The sequence below is a fragment of the Schistocerca serialis genome, chromosome 1 (assembly GCF_023864345.2).
Source record: "Schistocerca serialis cubense isolate TAMUIC-IGC-003099 chromosome 1, iqSchSeri2.2, whole genome shotgun sequence".
Lineage (NCBI taxonomy): Eukaryota > Metazoa > Arthropoda > Insecta > Orthoptera > Acrididae > Schistocerca > Schistocerca serialis.
In genome coordinates, this window is record NC_064638.1 from 747,136,689 (window position 1) to 747,162,481 (window position 25,793).

The following is a 25,793-nucleotide window of genomic DNA, read 5'->3' on the forward strand; positions in this document are numbered from 1 at the left end:
GCAAGGATAGTAATAGGTTGGTGTAGCTCATACGAACAGAAATTCTCGGGAAACTTAAAACTAAATCTTTGGAAGAAAGACGGTGTAGTTCTCGCAAAACCCTGTTGGGTAAATTTACAGAACCTATATTCGAAGATGACTGTGTGACCGCTGTGCAGTCACCAAAGTATCTCTTGTATAGGTATCACGAGAAAAAGATAACAGAGATTAGGGCGTTTACAGATGCATTTAGAGACCCACTTTTCCACCGCTCCATACGCGAAACGAACTAGGGAAAATCGATTAACTGATACAACGTACCCTCTCTCTTGCACTGTACACTGGATTTCTCATCTTTCATTCCTTTCACTCCCAACTCGTAAGAGCAGCGCGGGCTGTTGTAATTCTTCATTATTTTCAGGCAAATATCCCATCATGCTGGTAGTCAGGCAGAGGGAATCCCAATTGCGAATGTGTTGAAGGAGATTTCCAGTTCGGCCATTGGCTGGACGTCCAAAGGCTTGCGGAGTATTCAAGTAGACGTAGGAAGCTGAGGAATGTCGACCTGTGAGCAATAAGGCATTTCAGTGCACTATTTCTGCCGTTTTTTAATTTGTGAGCTACACCAGTGCCTACCTACGATGTAACTGACTCTAGAACAGCTCTACGTGTAAAACAAATTCGTCATCTGAAGTAATATAATATGTATTGTAGCCAAATGGTGATCGATTTCGATGTGGAAGCACTAGGATTCGATTCCCGGTGCCTGCTCTGATTCTTCTGCGGTATGGAGGTAAAGAAGTGTGTCCACTGAGTCTCGAGAGGCCCGGTGAGGAGATGAGGAGCTGCTTGAATAAAGAAGAAGCGACCACATCAGGATTTATCTACTGACAACAACGGCTGGAGGGATCGTTTTTTCCCCCTTGTATATAATAGTTGTACTGAACTCCTTTAGTGGCCACGAAAGCCTCACACAGATGATCCAGTGAGTCCAGTGGCAGACGCTACAAGAGAGCCGTTCTACATCAGGGTGTGGTTTATTTTTAAAGTTCTGACAGCGTACATTCCTAGAAGAGTCAGTCAACTTATTGCTTCCTCCCGCATATACCTTGCGAAAAGACCATGAAGATAAAGTTAGAGAGATTCGAGCCCACACCGAGGCTTACCGGCAATCTTTCTTCTGGCGAACTACTCCGACTGCAAAAGGAAAACGAGGAAGAGACAGCAGTACACGAAGTACCCTCTTCCACACTCCGCAGCGTAGCTTACGGAATATAGATGTAGATATTCAGTCTTTTGTTATCCAGTTACGCGGTTTTTGCTCTTTGCGTTTTTAGCACGACGATAAGGCTGTTGCGTCTTGAGCGCCTTTAGCTGTTTGCATATCGCGTATCCGAGCAGCACAGATGGAGTACATCCAGTACGCTTGTGAAGAACATTTCAGAAAGCCTGAATGTTGTTTGACGGGCCAGAGCGTGCGTGCGCGCCCGTTCTGTGAGTCTCGTTCACCTTCACATTGAAAGGAAGCGCATCACAGTTACGGGTAGCCAACGAAGACTGTAAACAATCTCTTACATAACCGTGCAATATAGTACGAGACGCTCTCGTGAAGTTCTTGAAACTGTCAGTCGAAGGTGTTTCAAAGAGATTCATCCGATTTCACGAACTTTATATTCTATATGAATAAACATAGAAACACTGCGTGAATTTTAACTCGCGTATCGAGACACAAGTTTACCTTAGTGCTAGTTGTAAGCTGCCGGTTCAGATTTAATGTAGACAGTTGAGCCATAGTGAGTGACTCATTTTATTTTGCAAAGCTCCTTCCATCTTCTTTTTTGATCACGTGACTTCGCACGAAGCCTTAGGCATGCGTGTGCCCACTATGTGCGTGCCCCTAGCAAGGTGCAGCAAACGAACTAAATTGTGCACAGAGTCTCCACTAGGTTTCTCGTAACAGCCACATACGCAAAAATCTGAAGACCACTACCACAACAGGAAGGTTGCGTGATTAAACTTGTATGCGGTTTGGGGATATACAGGGTGTTACAAAAAGGTACGGCCAAACTTTCAGGAAACATTCCTCACACACAAAGAAAGAAAATATGTTATGTGGACATGTGTCCGGAAACGCTTACTTTCCATGTTAGAGCTCATTTTATTACTTCTCTTCAAATCACATTAATCATGGAATGGAAACACACAGCAACAGAACGAACCAGCGTGACTTCAAACACTTTGTTACAGGAAATGTTCAAAATGTCCTCCGGTAGCGAGGATACATGCATCCACCCTCAGTCGCATGGAATCCCTGATGCGCTGATGCAGCCCTGGAGAATGGCGTATTGCATCACAGCCGTCCACAATACGAGCACGAAGAGTCTCTACCTTTGATACCGTGGTTGCGTAGACAAGAGCTTTCAAATGTCCCCATAAATGAAAGTCAAGAGGGTTGAGGTCAGGAGAGCGTGGAGGCCGTGGAATTGGTCCGCCTCTACCAATCCATCGGTCACCGAATCTGTTGTTGAGAAGCGTACAAACACTTCGACTGAAATGTGCAGGAGCTCCATCGTGCATGAACCACATGTTGTGTCGTACTTGTAAAGGCACATGTTCTAGCAGCACAGGTAGATTATTCCGTATGAAATCATGATAACGTGCTCTATTGAGCGTAGGTGGACGAAACTAAAATGAGCTCTAACATGGAAATTAAGCGTTTCCGGACACATATCCACATAACATCTTTTCTTTATTTGTTTGTGAGGAATGTTTCCTGAAAGTTTGACCGTACCTTTTTGTAACACCCTGTAGAAGATGCTAAATCCAGAGTCAGAGTTGCAACATCTGACATTACACAGGTGCATTTCATACTGCTTCAACTCATTACCAGAGTTCATCACTCATAGTGGCTGACGATTGTGGCGGGCCAGCCTGTCGTCAAGCCATGGCCAGAAGTTTTCAGTGGGAGAGATCTGGTCAGGGCAATTGCCGAACACCCTCGAAGTCGAGGTTGAAGGTAACCTTATGGAGACCTCGTAGATAAAACGTAGTATCCAGCCTTCACACATCAGAAATGTAATGGTTGTTGTCCAAATTAGCAGGAAATCAAAATAAAGGAGAAAGTGTTTGTACCCAACGGCTCCTGCAGGGCTCGTATGGTGATGAGGATTCAGTCTGGCAGCGCTCATTTTCCTTAGAGTCTACAAACACTGCTACGTCCATCGTAATGCTGAACTCAGAAGGGGGACTCCCTCTGGAAAGACGACGTGGTGCCACTATGTGGGTCGTTGGTCGCACCACTATGTCGGGGCATCGCTCTCTGCTGGCGCGTCAACAGAAGCCGCAGAATGGCCGAGAAGATACTCCCCGGTGCTAGAGACGTCGTCCTACTGTCCCTGTGGTTACTGGCACTGTTGTAAATAAGCCCACTTTAGGAACGTGACGTGGCTGCACGACCAGGCGAATAATACACTCCTGGAAATTGAAATAAGAACACCGTGAATTCATTGTCCCAGGAAGGGGAAACTTTATTGACACATTCCTGGGGTCAGATACATCACATGATCACACTGACAGAACCACAGGCACATAGACACAGGCAACAGAGCATGCACAATGTCGGCACTAGTACAGTGTATATCCACCTTTCGCAGCAATGCAGGCTGCTATTCTCCCATGGAGACGATCGTAGAGATTCTGGATGTAGTCCTGTGGAACGGCTTGCCATGCCATTTCCACCTGGCGCCTCAGTTGGACCAGCGTTCGTGCTGGACGTGCAGACCGCGTGAGACGACGCTTCATCCAGTCCCAAACATGCTCAATGGGGGACAGATCCGGAGATCTTGCTGGCCAGGGTAGTTGACTTACACCTTCTAGAGCACGTTGGGTGGCACGGGATACATGCGGACGTGCATTGTCCTGTTGGAACAGCAAGTTCCCTTGCCGGTCTAGGAATGGTGGAACGATGGGTTCGATGACGGTTTTGATGTACCGTGCACTATTCAGTGTCCCCTCGACGATCACCAGTGGTGTACGGCCAGTGTAGGAGATCGCTCCCCACACCATGATGCCAGGTGTTGGCCCTGTGTGCCTCGGTCGTATGCAGTCCTGATTGTGGCGCTCACCTGCACGGCGCCAAACACGCATACGACCATCATTGGCACCAAGGCAGAAGCGACTCTCATCGCTGAAGACGACACGTCTCCATTCGTCCCTCCATTCACGCCTGTCGCGACACCACTGGAGGCGGGCTGCACGATGTTGGGGCGTGAGCGGAAGACGGCCTAACGGTGTGCGGGACCGTAGCCCAGCTTCATGGAGACGGTTGCGAATGGTCCTCGCCGATACCCCAGGAACAACAGTGTCCCTAATTTGCTGGGAAGTGGCGGTGCGGTCTCCTACGGCACTGCGTAGGATCCTACGGTCTTGGCGTGCATCCGTGCGTCGCTGCGGTCCGATCCCAGGTCGACGGGCACGTGCACCTTCCGCCGACCACTGGCGACAACATCGATGTACTGTGGAGGCCTGACGCCCCACGTGTTGAGCAATTCGGCGGTACGTCCACCCGGCCTCCCGCATGCCCACTATACGCCCTCGCTCAAAGTCCGTCAACTGCACATACGGTTCACGTCCACGCTGTCGCGGCATGCTACCAGTGTTAAAGACTGCGATGGAGCTCCGTATGCCACGGCAAACTGGCTGACACTGACGGCGGCGGCGCACAAATGCTGCGCAGCTAGCGCCATTCGACGGCCAACACCGCGGTTCCTGGTGTGCCGTGCGTGTGATCATTGCTTGTACAGCCCTCTCGCAGTGTCCGGAGCAAGTATGGTGGGTCTGACACACCGGTGTCAATGTGTTCTTTTTTCCATTTCCAGGAGTGTATATCTGTCCTCTCGTGCTCTAGTCACGTGGGGCCGTTGAGATCCTGCGTGGCACTGAGTATGGCCTTCCTAAACTTGACGATTTCATATGCCCATGGCAGTGATATTTTGACCAGCAAGGAGTCATCCACTTTAATCTCCATAACAATGATCTTGCGCTGTTGAATTACGACACGTGCTGGTATACCATTATTCCTTCTTACGCGATGCATAATACAATGTTCTTCCACCCAACCAACATTCAGATACTATTTCTGATTCGAATGCGATTTCTGAATGAGAGACTGGCTGTGAAATCTTCATTTGTACAATATAGATGGCGTTTCTCCTACATACTTCGTTTGGTTACACTGAAATGTTAATCATCTGCATATGAAAGTATGTAGTTTATTTTCATTAGAAATTGATCTTTGTTCCATGCCTCCATGATTTTCAGCCTCCAGCCAACTGGATGGTACTCGGTGACCATAAACAAAAATAAAAAGTAGACACAGTAAAATAACATTTGGCAGCGTGTCTAGGACATATACGAACTTCCAGTTGGTACAGGCATTAGAAATGCTGACCTAACCTCAAGTGAGTATGATCGTTCGAAGTTAATTAATCCCAAAACAGAAAATATCGTGCATATAAAGCGCTACTATTCTTGGAGTTAGTAAATACTACTTTGACTCCATGAGACTAACTTACGTTTCTAGCCAGAGAATTATGTCAGACGAGCAGGGAGCCGGTTGGAAGCGACGTTTGTAACGCCGCTGCTTGAACCGAAGCAATTTTGGTATAAGATCTAAACAGAATTCCAACAACAGCATCAAGAAGGCACAAAATATATTTAGAAGACAGTCACTGGGGACGAAAATAAGCTGTGCTCGTCGAAATGGAGGAACGCTGTCTTGATACTATATAAAAGCTAGAGATATCATACTCACCACTGAGTCCAAGTCATTGGCTTCTTTTACCTGATTTATGTTGAGAACTTTGTCTTTTCTGGTAGAACTGTTATTAAAAATTTGTTCATTGTGCTCGAGGGACAGTTGCGCAGACGACATCGTGAGAAGAGGCACACGGGCAACCACATCTACATATTCGACGCACTGTGGAAGACGTCTTTTGGCTCGACACAAAGCTGTTACCCACCTTTCGTACTTAGATGCCTATGATTAATTTCCATTGTTAAAGGGGAAATCTATATCGAACAAGGGCGCAAATTTAACATAATTCATACCGAGGGTAGACGTAACGATTTTTTAAAGAACATGTTGGGAACTTAGTACAGTAACTTGTAGATAAGTGGAAAGTAGCATTAGGAGGACGAACCAAGTTACGTTGTGTCAGAGTTATGGTCCTTTGGGGCACAACTTCAGTCCAAACAGACGATGATGGTGGAAGGAGTCGTTCAAGAGACTGCTGAAAACCCGTCCTGCCATCTGCCTATAATCTATGGATTTACGAAGCTATACAAAATCTGATGGTTGCTCGGGGATATGAACGCTGCTTTCTCGAGTCCACTGCCTTGTCCGCTATCGCTTACCTCAGTTACACTTAGCGAAATACGAAGTATGCGTGATAGTAAGTTGTCCAGTTTCTCAAACGACTGGGACAGCGTCTTTTCTTCTGCGTGGATATTCGATGCCGTGTGGAATTTGAAACATAGATGTTCTGAAACTTGGAATGAAAATGGCGAAAATCAGTAATTCTAGGAAACATTTTTTACGCCTCCAACTGAGTGCTGTTAATCGACAATTAATAGTGCACAGGTAAAACAGTATTCTTTATCTGCTACAGGTTTTCAACGTTACATGATCTTAAGCTGTTTTAGTGATGCAAATAATAAACAATCTACATGATTCAGTGGTGACTGTAGAGCATGTATGACCTCATAAATACGTCCTGGTTCAAATTAAAAATATTATTTGCACTTAATATTAGTTGTAATTGATAGAAGTTACGTATGGTGCGAAATGTACCTCACCTCCTGATCCCTTTCCCCCGTCTTCTCGCCCTGCGTTTGTTGTGAGTGGTCTTCTCTGAAACGAAGAGTCATGTCGACAATTGAAGGGCTTATTTCAGTAGTGTTACAAGCCCATTACCTTCACTTTCCTGTCTGTAATGCTTTTGAAATTAATGGTCGAAACAAACAGAAAGAAATGTTCATCTCTAGCAAGAAGCCATATGCTTGAATATTTCTGGTATTTCAACTGCAGATTTTTTAGCGCTCATTTAACTTTAGGACTCTGTATCTCAGAATGAACAAAAATGGACTTGTACCACTATTGAAATAAGCCCTTCAATTGATGTAGCACATAAGCAGGAGTCAGTAGGGTAGAATGATCTAGACCTTTGGGTGTACATATTGATGAAAACTTTAACTGGAAGAAGCGTATTACAGGGCTTCTCAAACAGTTTAAGTTTAGCTACGTTTGCTCTTCACATAATTGCTAATCTTGGAAACAAACCTATCGATCTCTGACCTGTTTATTTCCACTCAGTAATGTTGTGCGGGATAATTTTCTGGGATAACTCATCACTTCGAAAGAAAGTATCGAATGCTCTTCAAGGAGCTAGGCATTTTATCTGCGCTGTCACGATACATATTTGCGCTAATGAAATTCGTCATAAATAATGCATCACAATTTGAAAAGAACAGTGATGTACAAACCTACAGTACCACAGAGAAAAATCAGTCGCTCAAGGATGTATTCAGTATGCAGCAATAAAAATATTTGATAATTTGCCCAATATCATAAAATGCTAAGCAAGCTTTAAAACTGGTTTAAAATCATTTCTCCTGGACGACTCATTCTATTCTATTGAAGGATTACTACTTAAAAACTGGTAGCCAGTAAAGAAAACAAACATGTTTTTAAGTATAGTTGCATGATAATTTGTTCATTAATGTCAACACTAAACATGTATACATATCGTTCCAATTATTTCGGTAAAAGGCTCGTTCAAATGATCCAAGGAACATGTAACTAACCAACTAACTGGAGGTAGAAAGACGGCATCAATACTCTTCATTAGGTAAATCGAGAGAATACACGACAGCGAAAAAAATTAGTTGTTGAATGTCGTTCTGAAACCAAGGGGGCGGGAAATAAATTCTAGAGAATGAATATTTTGATTTGTGTTGCATCGCAACTACGTCATCAAATACGAAGTCCTGCTGCGATCCAGATAAGAGTGAGTGAGACGACGGCAGCTGTGTTGGCCGGGTCGGAACACAGACGCCCGCTTGCAGGCGTATCACGGCTGGGGGAGAAGGCAGGGCCGCGAACACGAGCCCCTCTTTGTGGCGGATCGCGGGCCAGAACGGACCACTCTCTCTCCCCTCCCCTCCCCTCCCGACCTCTAGCCCTCCCTCTCCTCCTCCCACACCTACTTACTCATGATCCGCTACGCAGCCGCAGTGGGTGCCCAAAACATTCCACACGCCACGAGCTGCTACCAAGGCCGTACAACTCTTAACATTCTGCGTGGTGTCTGTTTGTTCTATATCGTGTGTCCCTACCACTTTCGCGCAACGACGCTCTGAGCGTATTTTTTAGGGAATTGACTAGTTTGAACCTGGGACCTGTTGTTAGTAAGGAGACGCCAGACCACACATGACATGTAGAATTCAGAAGAGTTCAGTGAGATTAGCGATGATATAACCAAATACTTAATGATTTCAGCGTCAGCTCCACTGCACTCCCTGTAAAAGAATCTTAATACTAACTAAATTTAGTGGAAGGGGTTCAAGGCTTTCCTATTTTTAGTTAGCTGGTAAAATAACGTCGTAAAAGCAGTTAAGTTTACCATTGGAAATTTTATTCTGCTCACAAAACGTTGTTTAAAATGGCTCTGAGCACTATGGGACTTAACAGCTGTGGTCATCAGTCCCCTAGAACTTAGAACTACTTAAACCTAACTAACCTAAGGACATCACACACATCCATGCCCGAGGCAGGATTCGAACCTGCGACCGTAGCAGTCACGCGGTTCCGGACTGAGCGCCTAGAACCGCGAGACCACCGCGGCCGGCAAAACGTTGTTTATAAATTGCACTATTGATAAAAGGAAATGTTTTAATACAGGATGGTAAAAACCAACTGCGTTCAACAAAAATGTGAACGAATATTCCCTGAATGGGTTTCCAAGTTCTACAATGGATCGAAGGATGACCTATGCCATATCACATCTATAATCTAGGTTTAAATTAAGTTTCACAAAAGAGAAAACTATCAAAATGGTCTACAGTGACCCTTAATTATCTTTAATTACATATCAAACTTGCCATAAATTACAGAGGCTGATGTGGCTTCTCAATAACTATATAACAGAAAAATCATCGCGTTTCAGATTTTTACTTCAAGTAGCAAATGTGAACACCATGAGCTTTAATTGACGATCGACACTAGTATTACGCAAAAAGGGGATGTAACAGATGAGACTTCTGCAGTTCTGAGTGAAGCCTTATGCGCTCAAAAATGCGGCATCGCGTGCGTTCATTACCTTGTCGGTGTTCGTCAGGGGGTGGCGGCCGGCGCAGCTCCGCTCACCTCACCGTCTCGGAAGCAACTTTCCACTAACTTCTCCTTACTACAATTTACCGAAGTTGGTTTAAAAAAAACTATCTGGCTGTGTTTTCATCTGACCAATCAGGGTCTCAATGTTAACCGTAAGCTCCGCCTACAAAAATTTTGTCTGTCCAATGAGAAACGTTATACTTTTCGTGGTGGGGCAATGTTTTTAAAGTTTGCAACGTAACAGATACACGAAAAAGTCTCACGCTAAAACTTGCAGCTGGTGTGGTCCTTTTAGCGTTATCGTAAGATCTATACTGTTCTTCTGGAGGGCTCTATCTTTTAACATGGGCTGGGGGATGGTCCTGATGTAAAAGAGACGCGAAAAAGTCTCACGCTAAAAACTTGCAGGTGGTGTGGCCCTTTTTGTGTTATCGTAAGATCTATAATGTTCTTCTGGAGGGCTCTAGCTTTTAACATGGGCTGGGGGGTGGTCCTAACGTAACAGAGACGCGAAAAAGTCTCACGCTAAAACTTGTGGGTGGTGTAGTCCTAGCGGTTAGCTGGCGACGTGGGTGTCCGTCCGTCCCTTATCGTAGGGCCTTCCAGCTTAACAATGTTCTGCTCTCGGCTTCTGTTCTCGTTTCTCCCCTCGGAGCTTCGTCTGTCTCACAGTGGGAAAGTATGACATGCATTTAGGCATTCTTTTGTTAGACTGTGGTAATCCATTTGCTCACTCGTTACTCGTATTACTTTGGTTAATTTAATGTCACGATTTATTCGGAGCTATGTGACATACTACTGGATTTGCTTATCATGTCAGGGTTTTCATGGAAATTGTTGGATTTGCCTGACACCTTACACAACGTCACCCAAAAGGCCAGCGTTTCGCTGTATCCCCACTCCTTTCCTGTCCAATACGCCAACATTTATTTGTGGCTCACCACAACTTCCTCTGTTGTACCAACCTCTTCATCAAAGAGCAGCACTTACATCAAACATCCTTGATTATTAGTCGCATATATTCTTTCCCCCCTCCTGTTCAATCTATACATCGAAAAAGCAATGACGGAAATTAAAGAAGGGCTCAAGAGTGGAATTAAAATTAATGGTGAAAGGATATTAATGATAAGATTCACTGAGGACACTGCTATCCTCAGTGAAAGTGAAACAGAATCTTCTGAGTGGAATCAAGTCTGATGAGTACCGAATATGGACTGAGAGTAAATCGAAGAAAGATGACAGTAATGAGATGTAGCGAAAATGAGAACAGCAGGAAACATAACATCAGAATGGATGCTCACGAAGTAGGCGGCCGGCCGCTATGACCGAGCGATTCTAGACGCTTCAGTCTGGAGCCGCGCGCCTGATACGGTCGCAGGTTCGAATCCCGCCTCGGCATGGATGTGTGTGATGTCCTTATGTTAGTTAGGTTTAAGTAGTTCTAAGTTCTAGGAGACTGATGACCTCAGATGTTAAGTTCCATAGTGCTCAGAGCCATTTGAACCATTTTTGAACGAAGCGGGCGAAGTTAAGGAGTTCTGCTACCTAGGGAGCAAAATAACCCACAACGGACGGAACAAGGAGGACATAAAAAGCAAACTAGCACTGACAAGTAAAATAGAACATTCCTGGCCAATAGGAGCCAACTAGTATCAAATATAGGCCTTAATTTGAGGAAGAAATTTCTGAGAACGTACGTATGGAGCACTGCATTCTTAGCTAGTAAAGTATGGACTGTGGAAAAACCGGGGCAGAAGACAATTGAAGCATCTGAGACGTGGTGCTACGGACAAATGTTCAAAATTAGATGGACCGGTAAGGTAAGGAATGAGGAGGTTCTCCACAGAATCGAGGACGAAAGAAATATATTAAGAAACACTGACAAGAACAAGGTACAAGATGGTAGGATGTCTATTAAGACTTCAGGGAATAACTTCCATGGTACTAGAGGGAGCTGTAGAGGGTAAAAACTGTGGAGGAAGACGGAATACATCGAGAAAATAATTGAGGACATAGGTTGCAAGTGCTACTCTGAGATGAAGAGGTTGGCACTGGCGCGGAATTCGTGATGGGCAACACAAACCAGTCAGAAGACGCCTAAAAGAAAAATTCACTATAATTTTTGCCCACCATGGCCGTGGAAGTTATATTCTGATGTCTTAACGTCCTTCCCTTTTTCTAGTCAGGTCTTCCTTATTTCTTTTCCTTTGCCGATTCTGTGGAAGGACCCCTTCACTTCTTATCAGTCTACTTAATTTTCAGCGTAATACATTTCCTACATTTCGATTCTCTTCTCTTCCAGCTTTTCTTAATCAGTTCAAATGGTTCAAATGGCTCTGAGCACTATGGGACTCAACAGCTGTGGTCACAAGTCCCCTAGAACTTAGAACTACTTAAACCTAACTAACCTAAGGACATCACACACATCCATGCCCGAGGCAGGATTCGAACCTGCGATCGTAGCGGTCGCGCGGCTCCAAACTGTAGCGCCTAGAACCGGTCGACCACCACGGCCGGCTCTCAATCAGTGATTCACTTCGATACAGTACTGTATCCCAGACGTCTATTCTTAGAAATCTCATTTTCAAATTAAGGCCTTTGTTTTATAATTGTAGTCTTGTTTAGGCCGGTAGGCCGGAGTGACAGTGCGGTTCTAGACGCTACAGTCTGGAACCGAGCGACCGCTACGGTCGCAGGTTCGAATCCTGCCTCGGGCATGGACGTGTCTGATGTCCTTAGGTTAGTTAGGTTTAATTAGTTCTAAGTTCTAGGCGACTGATGACCTCAGAAGTTAAGTCGCATAGTGCTCAGAGCCATTTGTACCATTTTTTTGTTAAGGCCAGGAATTTCCTTTCGCGTGTGTGACACTCTGCAGCTTATTTCATCTCACTTTTCGATCAGGTGCTATTTTGCTTTCAAGGTTGCAGAATTCCTTTTCTTCATCTAGTATATCGCCACCAACGTTTACGTTAAAGTGTCGCTAATTTCACTTCTGATACTCTTCCATACGTCCTTCTTTGGTTTGCGCCCAGTCCATAGTGTGTTTATTACATTTATATGACAAAAGTTACGGGGTAGCTATATGCACATACACAGATGGCGATAATATAGCGTACCGAAAGTATGACACGGCAGTTCATTGGCAGTGCTGCCATTTGTACTTGGGTGATACATGTGGAAAAGTTTCCAACGTGACAATGTCCGGATGACGGGAATTAACAGACTTACACGCGGAATGGTAGTTGGAGCTTGACGCACGGGAAATTCCATTTCGGAAATCGTTAAGGAATTCATTATTCCAAGATACACAGTCAAGAGTGTGCCGAGAATACTACATTGCAGGTATTACCTCTCACCATGGACAAGGCATTGGCCGACGATCTTCACTTAACGAACGAGAGCAGCGGCGTTTGCATAGAGTTGAGAGCTAACAAACCAGCAACACTGTCTGAAATAACCGCAGATATCAATGTGGGACGTACTACGCACGTATCTGTTAGGACAATGTGGCGAAATTTGGGGTTAATGGGCTATGGCAACAAACAATCGACGCGAATGCCTTTGCTAACAGCGCGACATCTCCTGTGCTCGTGACCATATCGGCTGGACCCTAGACGACTGGAAAACCGTGGCCTGGTCAGATGAGTCTCCATTTCGATTGGAAGGATTATGTCCGTCTACCTAAACTTATTTTCATCAGAAAATCCAACATCTTGCACCATTCTACAATGTCGAGCGCTTTTTCTAGCTCGCCATATCGTATAAACGTGTCTTGATTGTTCGTAAGTCTTGTCTCCATTACGAAGTGCACAATCACTAGTGCCTCTCTTGCGCCTTTCCCTCTGCTAAACTAATAGCTAATCGTCTGCTTCGCTTTCCTTAATATACCAAAAGTGTTTACTTCCCTTCATCTTCCTACACATTATTATTTTGTTTGCCTCTTTAAACAGCGCGTAAAACCATTAGTTACCTTGTTCTTGTTCATCTAAGCTCCAAACTTCATCCTCTCATCTCTTCAATGTTCATGTGTTTTCGAGTCTGACTCCCTTCTGATCATTGTTTGGCCGTGAGTAGATAAGAGTCTATCTTCTGACTGTATGTAGTCCACTTAGTTTCATCCATGAGATCCTTTCAGGTGTTGGTTATCCATCGTATTTCTGTTTTTCGTGTCCCATTTATGATGTGGCAGATTTTTCTAGATTAATCACGAGTCTTCCTTTCGTGCTGTATATCCGTATAATTTTAGCCATCGTTTCGCTGGAATGGGTCTAAATTGTACCGCAAGGGCTTACAGTTTTGCTGAGCTATTGCGCATTCAGAAATCTTCATGGATCTTGTGTTCGAATATTTTCTGCAGTATTTGCCGTTCCATTTTATCACTTACTTTGGTTGTTGACGATGTCTCATCTTCTGAGAGCGCTTCTAGGAGAACGCCCATCCCGAAGTTTTCGGATTTCTTATAATTTCCCCACCCTAAGTTGCCATTTGTTCTGAAACTCGAACCTCTTTCCCTTTTTACCACAGGTCTGTCTCGCCTTTTGTAGTACAAACATTCATGAGCCACCGAGAATTTGCCGACAGACTGCTTTCCGGTTGCCAAGAAGCCAGGTAAAACATCACTTGAATGTGAGATGCGTTACATAAATTGTTTGAATGTACTCTGCTGGAAGCCTACGCGTCGTATGATTTCGACGTGAACGCGAAGAAACTACCACCCTGTTTAAGACTAACAGTCCGCTCAGGTGTCACAGCAAGACAAATCAGTTGAAGCATATGTTGCGCTTATTCCAACTAATTCCGACATCTTCATCTTTCTGCTATGCGAGGCTGTTACTACACAGTATGTGCTGTTGAGACCCTCGGATGTCGCTGTCTTTAGCTGCATTTTTGAGCAGCACAATAAGTGCATACCATAGAAAGCGAGCAGTGCTCCAGTCGCAGTAACGTCTCCTTTGTTTCCATTGTGACTGCAGCGATCACAGAATATGTGGAAACTGTATCTCGCAGTTTTTCTGTGACTGCAAAAGACACGGCCTGTATTTTTGAGTGGGCGCAAGCGGCAGATTTCCCACTGTCAGCATTTGACGCACAGAATTTATCACTATCTTGATATTGTGTGCCAAAGACTAATGAGTTAAGATTGGCATCAGTACATTTTCGATTAAAGCATGCTGCAAGTACTAGTGCTTCAGATACATGATAAAAGTATATCTCCAAACTTGTTTTCAGTTATTGTGTTATTATTTAATTTTCTGGTGGCAGTCGCTTCATTAAGTCACCGGTGTAAGGAGAAGAGGTGAGATTGACTCACGGATACTAGAATAGACGTTGGGGTTCACGCGCAGGCACGCTGTGCCGTCACTATGAACCTTCTCGCCTCCCCACACTGCATTGAAGCTTGTATGAACACAGCGCACACTTAATTCATACGCAGGTATGAATATGATCGACATTTTCTACAGTATTATTATTGTTATTATTATTAACCTCTACATTAGTAGGTTTTTTTTATTTTTTTGGGTTTACTCCTTGTTTCTCATTTCTTTTTGGCATAAAACAAATTCGCTTGTAAATTTTTTTTGTTCTTTTTCTCTCTCTGCCTGTTCAAAATATAAATCACTGTTTATTTTCATTTCATCAAAACTAAGAACTACGTCATTTTCAAACTTCGTTAATAAATTTTAGTTTTCAAAACACTAAGGTTTAAGTCAATAAAACCTGGCGGAACGCTAGACTGCGTCAGTTCTTTTAATAGTGTCTTCACTAGAAAGATGATGTTTCAATATGTTGCTGACAAAGGATAATGCTTTATAAGATAGGCAACGTAAAATCACGGCCTTTGCAAAATCTTCAGGTGACCAGTTAGTACACCGTCCTAAAAAAGAGCCCTGAATCACTTTTTGAACATGTATTAATTTCAGTAACAAACCGCTAAGTCGAGAGAGACGCTCCTGTAAATTCGCATTCCTTTATTGAAGTCTTTTGTTTATTATTGCTGGCATATTCATGCATTGCCGCAGTGTTTGTTTTCACAGTTAAAATTTTGTCTATTAGTAATTTAATCGTTATTTGGTAACATATTTACACGTAAAATATCCTGTGCTTCTTTACAGTAGCTTCGTTTATGTGCCAAAATATTTTTGACATTATTAGGCTCCTTACTACGCCCTAAATCAGCAATGGAGGTTGTTAGATTTAGAGATGGAACAGCAGTCTTCAGCGTGCATTTGGAAGGAACATTCGATAGTTCACTTTTCAAACCCGTTTCAGAATCCGAATCAGTAAAATGTATTGAGCAGACACAAGCATTGTCAACTGAAAACGAATCTGCACATCTACAAGCATTTATCCATTTTCGTTTCGTCTAATTGTTTTTAGAAATTATACAAAAGTTATTTCGTATTTTGTAGGGAGCACATTGTGCTCACGTGGGAGCGATCTAGATGCTTGTAAAACTAGTAGCCAAGATAGCAGGAATTCTTTTTATTGCATGATTACCGGTTTCGGCGAAACTAAAGATGCCGTCATCGGATCTAGGGAGGACAGAAAACACTATAAAAGTGGGCTTGGATTCCACTTACATAACACATATACATATAAATTTAGTTACATACCTTAGTACACATACAGGTTACAACATCAAGGCAAACAATAGTGATATTCTTTTCGGTATGTTTTATATGTAACCAGGAAGATATGCATTTGATATGACTGGAAAAACCTGCGCTCATACTCAAGGTGTGTTTTTATTGGTATTTTTATATATCCCCCAGACGGGTATCTACATCTACATCCATACTCCGCAAGCCACCTGACGGTGTGTGGTGGAGGGTACCTTGAGTACCTCTATCGGTTCTCCCTTCTATTCCAGTCTCGTATTGTTCGTGGAAAGAAGGATTGTCGGTATGCCTCTGTGTGGGCTCTAATCTCTCTGATTTTATCCTCATGGTCTCTTCGCGAGATATACGTAGGAGGGAGAAATATACTGCTGAACTTCTCGGTGAAGGTATGTTCTCGAAACTTCAACAAAAGCCCGTACCGAGCGTCTCTCCTGCAGAGTCTTCCACTGGAGTTTATCTATCATCTCCGTAACGCTTTCGCGATTACTAAATGATCCTGTAACGAAGCGCGCTGCTCTCCGTTGGATCTTCTCTATCTCTTCTATCAACCCTATCTGGTACGGATCCCACACTGCTGAGCAGTATTCAAGCAGTGGGCGAACAAGCGTAGTGTAACCTACTTCCTTTGTTTTCGGATTGCATTTCCTTAGGATTCTTCCAATGAATATCAATCTGGCATCTGCTTTACCGACGATCAACTTTATATGATCATTCCATTTTAAATCACTCCTAATGCGTACTCCCAGATAATTTATGGAATTAACTGCTTCCAGTTGCTGACCTGCTATATTGTAGCTAAATGATAAGGGATCTTTCTTTCTATGTATTCGCAGCGCGTTACACTTGTCTACATTGAGATTCAATTGCCATTCCCTACACTATGCGTCAATTCGTTGCAGATCCTCCTGCATTTCAGTACAACTTTCCATTGTTACAACCTCTCGATATACCACAGCATCATCCGCAAAAAGCCTCAGTGAACGTCCGATGTCATCCACGAGGTCATTTATGTGCGTATAATGTGAATAGCAACGGTCCTACGACACTCCTCTGCGGCACACCTGAAATCACTCTTGCTTCGGAAGACTTCTCTCCATTGAGAATGACATGCTGCGTTCTGTTATCTAGGAACTCTTCAATCCAATCACACAATTGGTCTGATAGTCCATATGCTCTTACTTTGTTAATTAAACGACTGTGGGGAACTGTATCGAACGCCTTGCGGACGTCAAGAAACACGGCATCTACCTGGGAACCCGTGTCTATGGCCCTCTGAGTCTCGTGGACGAATAGCGCGACCTGGGTTTCACACGATCGTCTTTTTCGAAACCCATACTGATTCCTACAGAGTAGATTTCTAGTCTCCAGAAAAGTCATTATACTCGAACATGTGTTCCAAAATTCTACAACTGATCGACGTTAGAGATATAGGTCTATAGTTCTGCACATCTGTTCGACGTCCCTTCTTGGAAACGGGGATGACCTGTGCCCTTTTCCAATCCTTTGGAACGCTACGCTCTTCTAGAGACCTACGGTACACCGCTGCAAGAAGGGGGCAAGTTCCTTCGCGTACTCTGTGTAAAATACACTCCTGGAAATTGAAATAAGAACACCGTGAATTCATTGTCCCAGGAAGGGGAAACTTTATTGACACATTCCTGGGGTCAGATACATCACATGATCACACTGACAGAACCACAGGCACATAGACACAGGCAACAGAGCATGCACAATGTCGGCACTAGTACAGTGTATATCCACCTTTCGCAGCAATGCAGGCTGCTATTCTCCCATGGAGACGATCGTAGAGATGCTGGATGTAGTCCTGTGGAACGGCTTGCCATGCCATTTCCACCTGGCGCCTCAGTTGGACCAGCGTTCGTGCTGGACGTGCAGAGCGCGTGAGACGACGCTTCATCCAGTCCCAAACATGCTCAATGGGGGACAGATCCGGAGATCTTGCTGGCCAGGGTAGTAGTTGACGTACACCTTCTAGAGCACGTTGGGTGGCACGGGATACATGCGGACGTGCATGTCCTGTTGGAACAGCAAGTTCCCTTGCCGGTCTAGGAATGGTAGAACGATGGGTTCGATGACGGTTTGGATGTACCGTGCACTATTCAGTGTCCCCTCGACGATCACCAGTGGTGTACAGCCAGTGTAGGAGATCGCTCCCCACACCATGATGCCGGGTGTTGGCCCTGTGTGCCTCGGTCGTATGCAGTCCTGATTGTGGCGCTCACCTGCACGGCGCCAAACACGCATACGACCATCATTGGCACCAAGGCAGAAGCGACTCTCATCGCTGAAGACGACACGTCTCCATTCGTCCCTCCATTCACGCCTGTCGCGACACCACTGGAGGCGGGCTGCACGATGTTGGGGCGTGAGCGGAAGACGGCCTAACGGTGTGCGGGACCGTAGCCCAGCTTCATGGAGACGGTTGCGAATGGTCCTCGCCGATACCCTAGGAGCAACAGTGTCCCTAATTTGCTGGGAAGTGGCGGTGCGGTCCCCTACGGCACTGCGTAGATCCTACGGTCTTGGCGTGCATCCGTGCGTCGCTGCGGTCCGGTCCCAGGTCGACGGGCACGTGCACCTTCCGCCGACCACTGGCGACAACATCGATGTACTGTGGAGACCTCACGCCCCACGTGTTGAGCAATTCGGCGATACGTCCACCCGGCCTCCCGCATGCCCACTATACGCCCTCGCTCAAAGTCCGTCAACTGCACATACGGTTCACGTCCACGCTGTCTCGTCATGCTACCAGTGTTAAAGACTGCGATGGAGCTCCGTATGCCACGGCAAACTGGCTGACACTGACGGCGGCGGTGCACAATTGCTGCGCAGCTAGCGCCATTCGACGGCCAACACCGCGGTTCCTGGTGTGTCCGCTGTGCCGTGCGTGTGATCATTGCTTGTACAGCCCTCTCGCAGTGTCCGGAGCAAGTATGGTGGGTCTGACACACCGGTGTCAATGTGTTCTTTTTTCCATTTCCAGGAGTGTAGAACTGGTATCCCATCAGGTCCAGCGGCCTTTCCTCTTTTGAGCGATTTTAATTGTTTCTCTATCCTTCTGTCGTCTACTTCGATATCTACCATTTTGTCATCTGTGCGTCAATCTAGAGGAGGAGCTACAGTGCAGTCTTCCTCTGTGAAACAGCTTTGGAAAAAGACATTTAGCATTTCGGCCTTTAGTCTGCCATCCTCTGTTTCAGTACCAGTTTGGTCATAGAGTGTCTGGACATTTTGTTTTGATCCACCTACCGCTTTGACATAAGACCAAAATTTCTAGGATTTTCTGCCAAGTCAGTACATAGAACTTTACTTTCGAATTCATTGAACGCCTCTCGCATAGCCCTCTTCACACTACATTTCGCTTCGCGTAATTTTTGTTTGTCTGCAGGGCTTTGGCTATGTTTATGTTTGCTGTGAAGTTCCCTTTGCTTCCGCAGCAGTTTTCTAACTCAGTTGTTGCTCCACGGTGGCTCTTTTCCATCTCTTACGATCTTGCTTGGCACATACTCATCTAACGTATATTGTACGATGGTTTTGAACTTTATCCACTGATCCTCAACACTATCTGTACTTGAGACAAAACTTTTGTGTTGAGCTATCGGGTACTCTGAAATCTGCTTCTTGTCACTTTTTCTAAACAGAAGAATCTTCCTACCTTTTTTAATATTTCTATTTACGGCTGAAATCATCGATGCAGTAACCGCTTTATCATCGCTGATTCCCTGTTCTGCGTTAACTGTTTCAAATAATTCGGGTCTGTTTGTCACCAGAAGGTCTAATATGTTATCGCCACGAGTCGGTTCTCTGTTTAACTGCTCAAGGTAGTTTTCAGATAAAGCATTTGAAAACATTTCACTGGATTCTTTGTCTCTGCCACCCGTTATGAACGTTTGAGTCTCCCAGTCTATATGCGGCAGATTAAAATCTCCTCCCAGAACTATAACATGGTGGGGAAATCTACTCGAAATATTTTCTACATTATTCTTCAGGTGCTCAGCCACAACAGCTGCTGAGCCAGGGGGCCTATAGAGACATCAAATTACCATGTCTGAACCTGCTTTAACCGCGACCTTCACCCAAATTATTTCACAATTCGGATCTCCGTCAATTTCCTTCGATACTATTGCACTTCTTATCGCTATAAACACGCCTCCCCCTTCACTGTCCAGCTTGTCTCTGCTGTATACATTCCAATCTGAGTTTACGATTTCATTACTGTTTACATGTGATTCCAGCCAACTTTCTGTCATTGTGACGAATCACAGTGACTATTTCAGAATTAAGCATGGGAAAATCTGGAATAGTGTCTATTCAGCCTCTTTAAGTAAGGAGACAAAATGGTTCAAATGGCTCTGAGCACTATGGGACTTAACTTCTGAGGTCATCAGTCCCCTAGAACTTAGAACTACTTAAACCTAACTAACCTAAGGACATCACACACATCCATGCCCGAGGCAGGATTCGAACCTGCGACCATAGCGATCGCGCGGTTCCAGGCTGACGCGCCTAGAACCACTCGGCGACACCGGCCGGCCCAACTTTCTGTCCCTAGTACTATGTGGGCATTGTGACCGTTTATTAATGAGAGCAGTTTGGGACCTTTCTATAGACGCTCCTGCAGTTTACTATTAGCAGATTAATATTGTTATTCCCTGTTGCATTTTGCCTACTCCTACCTTGTCGCGTCCCAGGAGGCGTCTTGTCGGGCCTAGGGAGGGAATTCTCTAACCTAAAAAACCCGCATGTGCACTCCACACGTACTCCGCTACCCTTGTAGCCGCTTCCTGCGTGTGGTGCACGCCTGACCTATTCAGAGGGACCCTACATTTCTCCAACCGATAGTGGAGGTCGAGAAATTTGCACCCCAGATCTCCGCAGAATCGTCTGAGCCTCTGGTTTAAGCCTTCCACTGGGCTCCAAACCAGAGGACCGCGATCGGTTCTGGGAACGATACTACAAATAGTTAGCTCAGATTCCACCCCGCGAGCGAGGCTTTCCGCCTTCACCAACTCCGCCAACCGCCTATATGAACTGAGGATGACCTCTGAACCCAGACGGCAGGAATCATTGGTGCCGACATGAGCAACAATTTGCAGTCGGGTGCACCCAGTGCTTTCTATCGCCGCCGGCAGGGCCTCCTCCACATCTCGGATGAGACGCCTCGGAAGCAGAGTGAACACTGGCCTTCTTCCCCGACCTTTCCGCTATTTCCCTAAGGGGCTCCATCACCCGCCTAACACTGGAGCTCCCAATCACTAATAAACCCCTCCCCTCGTGTGCCTGCTCGGACCTTGCTGAAGGGGCGGCCACATGTCCACTCACAGGCAGAGCGAGCGATGCCACACGGCCAGCCTCCACATTGACCCTCCGCCTCGTGCGCCGTGAACGCCGCTGAACCCGCCACTTCCCTTGGGGAGAGGGTGGCCCAACCGCGCCCGGTACCCGCGAAGATGTCTCGACAGCAGGGACAGTGGGTGAACCATGTAACACCTGGGGTGTACCATGCGACGCACCAGACTCCCCACTGCCGCTACACTCCGAGGCAGCAGTCTGAAGACGGCTGACCACGGCCATCAACACGCTCAGCTGTTTGCGAACAGTGGCCAGCTCCTCCTGCGTCTGTACCCAGCAGTCACACAGCTTATCCATCCTAAGAAATCAATTTACTGTAGAGAGTTAATCAACTTATAACTAGACTGCTAATTCACTAAAGACGGCTGATAGTTGACTAAACTGTGGTTACTAGACACTTCTTGTAGAAAACAATGAAAATAGCACTACCTGTCTCTGGACTGTATTCAAAACAAACACTAGCACTACTGGCACTGTGGCTGACTAAAGGGACTCTCTCTGACTGTATTCAAAACAAACACGAAATCTATGGAACACCATTACTAGCACTCGACAATTAAAGCTTCCTAAAAGCAAAGACACACGGAAGAAGAAGTGACAAGTAAGAAAAATACAGTTAATACTTAAATTAACGTAGCTCGCTGCACAGCAGACGTGACACTGACGGCAGTTAAGACGACACTGACGCTACTGTGTAAACATGTAATGTTCTTAAAATTTGTATATACTCTCGGTAGATTTTATATATCACCAGACTGATGTGCTGTGTATAACCCTGCAGATCCCATAAAACATCTATGTATGACCGTATCTTATTACATATAGGACCAGACAGATGTACATTTTTGTAATTCTACAGTTCTCACAAAATTTGCATTTGCTTTCCGATATGTCTTATATGTGACCAGGCAGGTGTGGAATTGTGTGAGTCTGCAGTTTTCATAAGTTTGTATATGTTTAAGTGATACAGTAATCTCTAGAATTATGTACAAGCCGTAATGTCGGTTATGACGCGAGCTGTGACATTCATCGGCGCCTCTTCTGCTAGCGCCATCTCGCGACGCGGCCTGTAATGTAAGAACAGAGCCGGAGTTGCGGTAGTACCTAGCTTGCGCTTGTGTGTCATGGAGACACTTAACAGTTATGTCATCTCTCTTGGATGTCTATGTGCTACTTACGACAATTTTGTAAGGCCTGCGTGTTACAGGCAACTATTAATACCACCATTGTTTGCCTTGATGTTGTAACCTGTATGTGTCCTAATGTATGTAACTAAATTTATATGGATACATGTTATATAAGTGGAATCTAAGCCCACTTTTATAGTGTTTTCTGTCCTCCATCGAACCGATAATGGCGACTGTAGTTTCGCCGAAACCGGTAATCAAGGAATAAAAAGAATTCCTGCGATCTTGGCTACCAGTTTATTTTACTTATTTCGTAAGTGGTTAGTAAAACTGGTAATCGTGCAGCAAACCATTATTTTTCACTTAGAAACTTACTGTAAAAATCCCACAACGCAATGATAATTACGATGTAGCTGTGTACTCATTTATCTGTCACTAAAAATTCACACTGCCGTAAATAAACTTGTTCTTGCTCGTAAACGCAATAACTCACTCTGACGTCAGCGGCGCGGCTCGCTACTGCGCATACAGCTCGTGATCGCTACCGCGTATTCTGCTATCCGTGGATTGACTGTTGAGTACTTCGTCGTTTTATCCGTTCGTTGTCATTTGACTGCTGGTGACCATCTAAAGGGACATAGTGTTACTCTCGTATAAGACAGACTTATTGAGTGATTTCATGTACAGTTCCATTGACCTTTAAATACTGGAAATCATGTCTTACTGTCTGTTGTGTATCAGCGAGTACAACCGAATACATGTTGAGAGCAGTCTCATTATGTCTTGACTGTAATGAAGTACACTAATGGAAGTTACACGGATGAGACAAAACGTTATGACCACTGCCCTCCGTGAAGTGAATGCCACCTAGGTGGTATTTCAGGCACATGACGCAGTTAGGAAGGTGCATATGCAGAGAGGAGACTGATGGAGACTCATTCTAGGGACGCTGCGGGCTGTAAGTGGGAAAATCCTCTGACATAACCGTCTTTGATAAAGAGGAGATTATGGTCAGGTGCCTAGGAACGGGCATCTCGGAAACGGCGGAGCTGGTCCACTGTTCACCTACTACTGTCGTGACCACATGTGGAACGCAAGTCAAGGTCAACCAACGCCTTATCTCAGAACGTGGAGATTGGAGGCTTTCCCTCTCTGTAAAGTAATACAGGGTGGTCCATTGATCGTGACCGGGCCAAATATCTCACGAAATAAGCGTTAAACGAAAAAACTACAACGAACGAAACTTGTCTAGCTTGAATGGGGAAACCATATGGCGCTATGGTTGGCCCCCTAGATGGCGCTGCCATAGGTCAAACGGATATCCACTGCGATTTTTTTCCGCGATTGGTAAACGGTCCATTTTAACACAGGACATGTATCACAAAGCAAATACCGTCCGCACTGGCGGAATGTTACGTGATACCACGTACTTACACGTTTGTGACTATTACAGCGCCATCTATCACAAAGCGAAAAAAATGGTCCAACTAAAACATTCATATTTCTTTACGTACTACACGAATATGTAATAAAAACTGGGGGTTCCTATTTTTAAAAAAACGCAGTTGATATCCGTTTGACCTATGGCAGCGCCATCTAGCGGGCCAACCATAGCGCCCCTTCAAGCTAGACGGGTTTCGTTCTTTGTAGTTTTTTCGTTTGATGCTTATTTCGTGAGATATTTGGCCCGGTCACTATCAATGGATCACCCCGTATAGCCGACGTTCTGTGGCCGATCTGACGACAGAGTGCAATACTGGTGCAGGAACACATTTTTTGGAGCAAAATGTTCAGCTCAAATTGTTGTTCTTGAGGCTTCGCAACAGACGACCGCCACGAGTTCCCATGTTAACCCAAAAACATCATTAGTTACAGTTTCAGTGGGCAGAGGATCATCGGACTGGACCCTGGATCAGCGGAAACGTGTCACCTGTTCGGGTAAACGTTTCTTATAACAGCAGGATCATCTTCGTGTCCGGATACGCCGTCATCCATGGAAACTGTTGTTCGAAACGTGCAACGCGTCACGGACGCAGGCTGCGATATCTTCCAGCGGTGTAACTGTCCTTGTCACAAAGCCAGAATAGTGTTTACAGCGGCTTGACGAAAGTGATAATGAACACACGTTGATGTCTTGGCCACCAGATTTGCCTGACCTCTACCTGGTGGACGCTATCGGACGCCAGCTCCACGCCCACAAGCCACAGGTCCTTAATTTACTAGAACTGCTTGGCCTTTGCGTTTAGATATCGTGTCACATATTTCTGGAAACCTGCCAACGAATTGTCGTACCAGAAGAAACAAAATCACTGCTGTACTACGTTCCGAAGGTGTACCAACAATTTATGTAAGTGGCCATAATTTTTTGGCTTGTTAGTCTACAAAGTGCTCAAAGTAGAAAGTGTCTCTTGGTAATTCAGATAGGAAAGAAAAGGCAGCCACCAATACTGAGACGTTTGTCAGTCTGTTCTACTGACGGCATAGGCTTTGGCAACTCGAGCTAATGCCGTGTGGCTGACATTAATCCTAGGAGGACAAAACAGACTATTAAAGTTCGTTCTGGCACCTGAATAGGCTACTAAGGCGTTTGTCCCTGGTCCTTTTTACAGTCTTATCAGGTGAAGAAACCTCCCATCAGTAATATTGTCGCAGGAGCAGAGCAGGTTTCGCGCGGAGTGCTAGCAACGAGGTCATATACACCGCGGAGAAGTTCACGGACATTTTCACTGATAACAAATCAGTCTGCTAAAATAATGAAGTTTGGTGAGACGAGAACACTCTGTACTGCACAATAATTACTGCCTTGGTCTGATTTGAAAGAGTGCTGATTTTGCAATATCTCGGAAGCTCTCTTCTGCAGAACTAACGAAAATCTGGCTGCCAGTAACAGGCACATTCATAATTTTGACGCACTGCTTAGTGTTAAGGTTTCCCGAGATTCTGCATTCGTCTGATATCTCTCATAATAATTTGCAACAGCCATTGAGACTATTGTTCGCCGTCGCTGTGACATCGCAAAGGAAGGCTCCGAAGCAGGTCTCACACATTTAGAGTTTGCAGGAACCTGTTGCCTAGCACAATGAGTTTAAAATGATTGCACTAGCAGAGACAATAAAGTGAAATGAAAAGTAAGGAGGAGATGAAATACACTGGCATCAGACACGTACCTCCTGCCCGGGAATCAGTCGAAAGCAAACGAACAGCTATGTGTCACACACCTACAGCATAGCTCACTAAAGGGAATTAGAAACTGAAGCCACATTACTAGCCGGCCGGTGTGGCCGTGCGGTTCTAGGCGCTTGA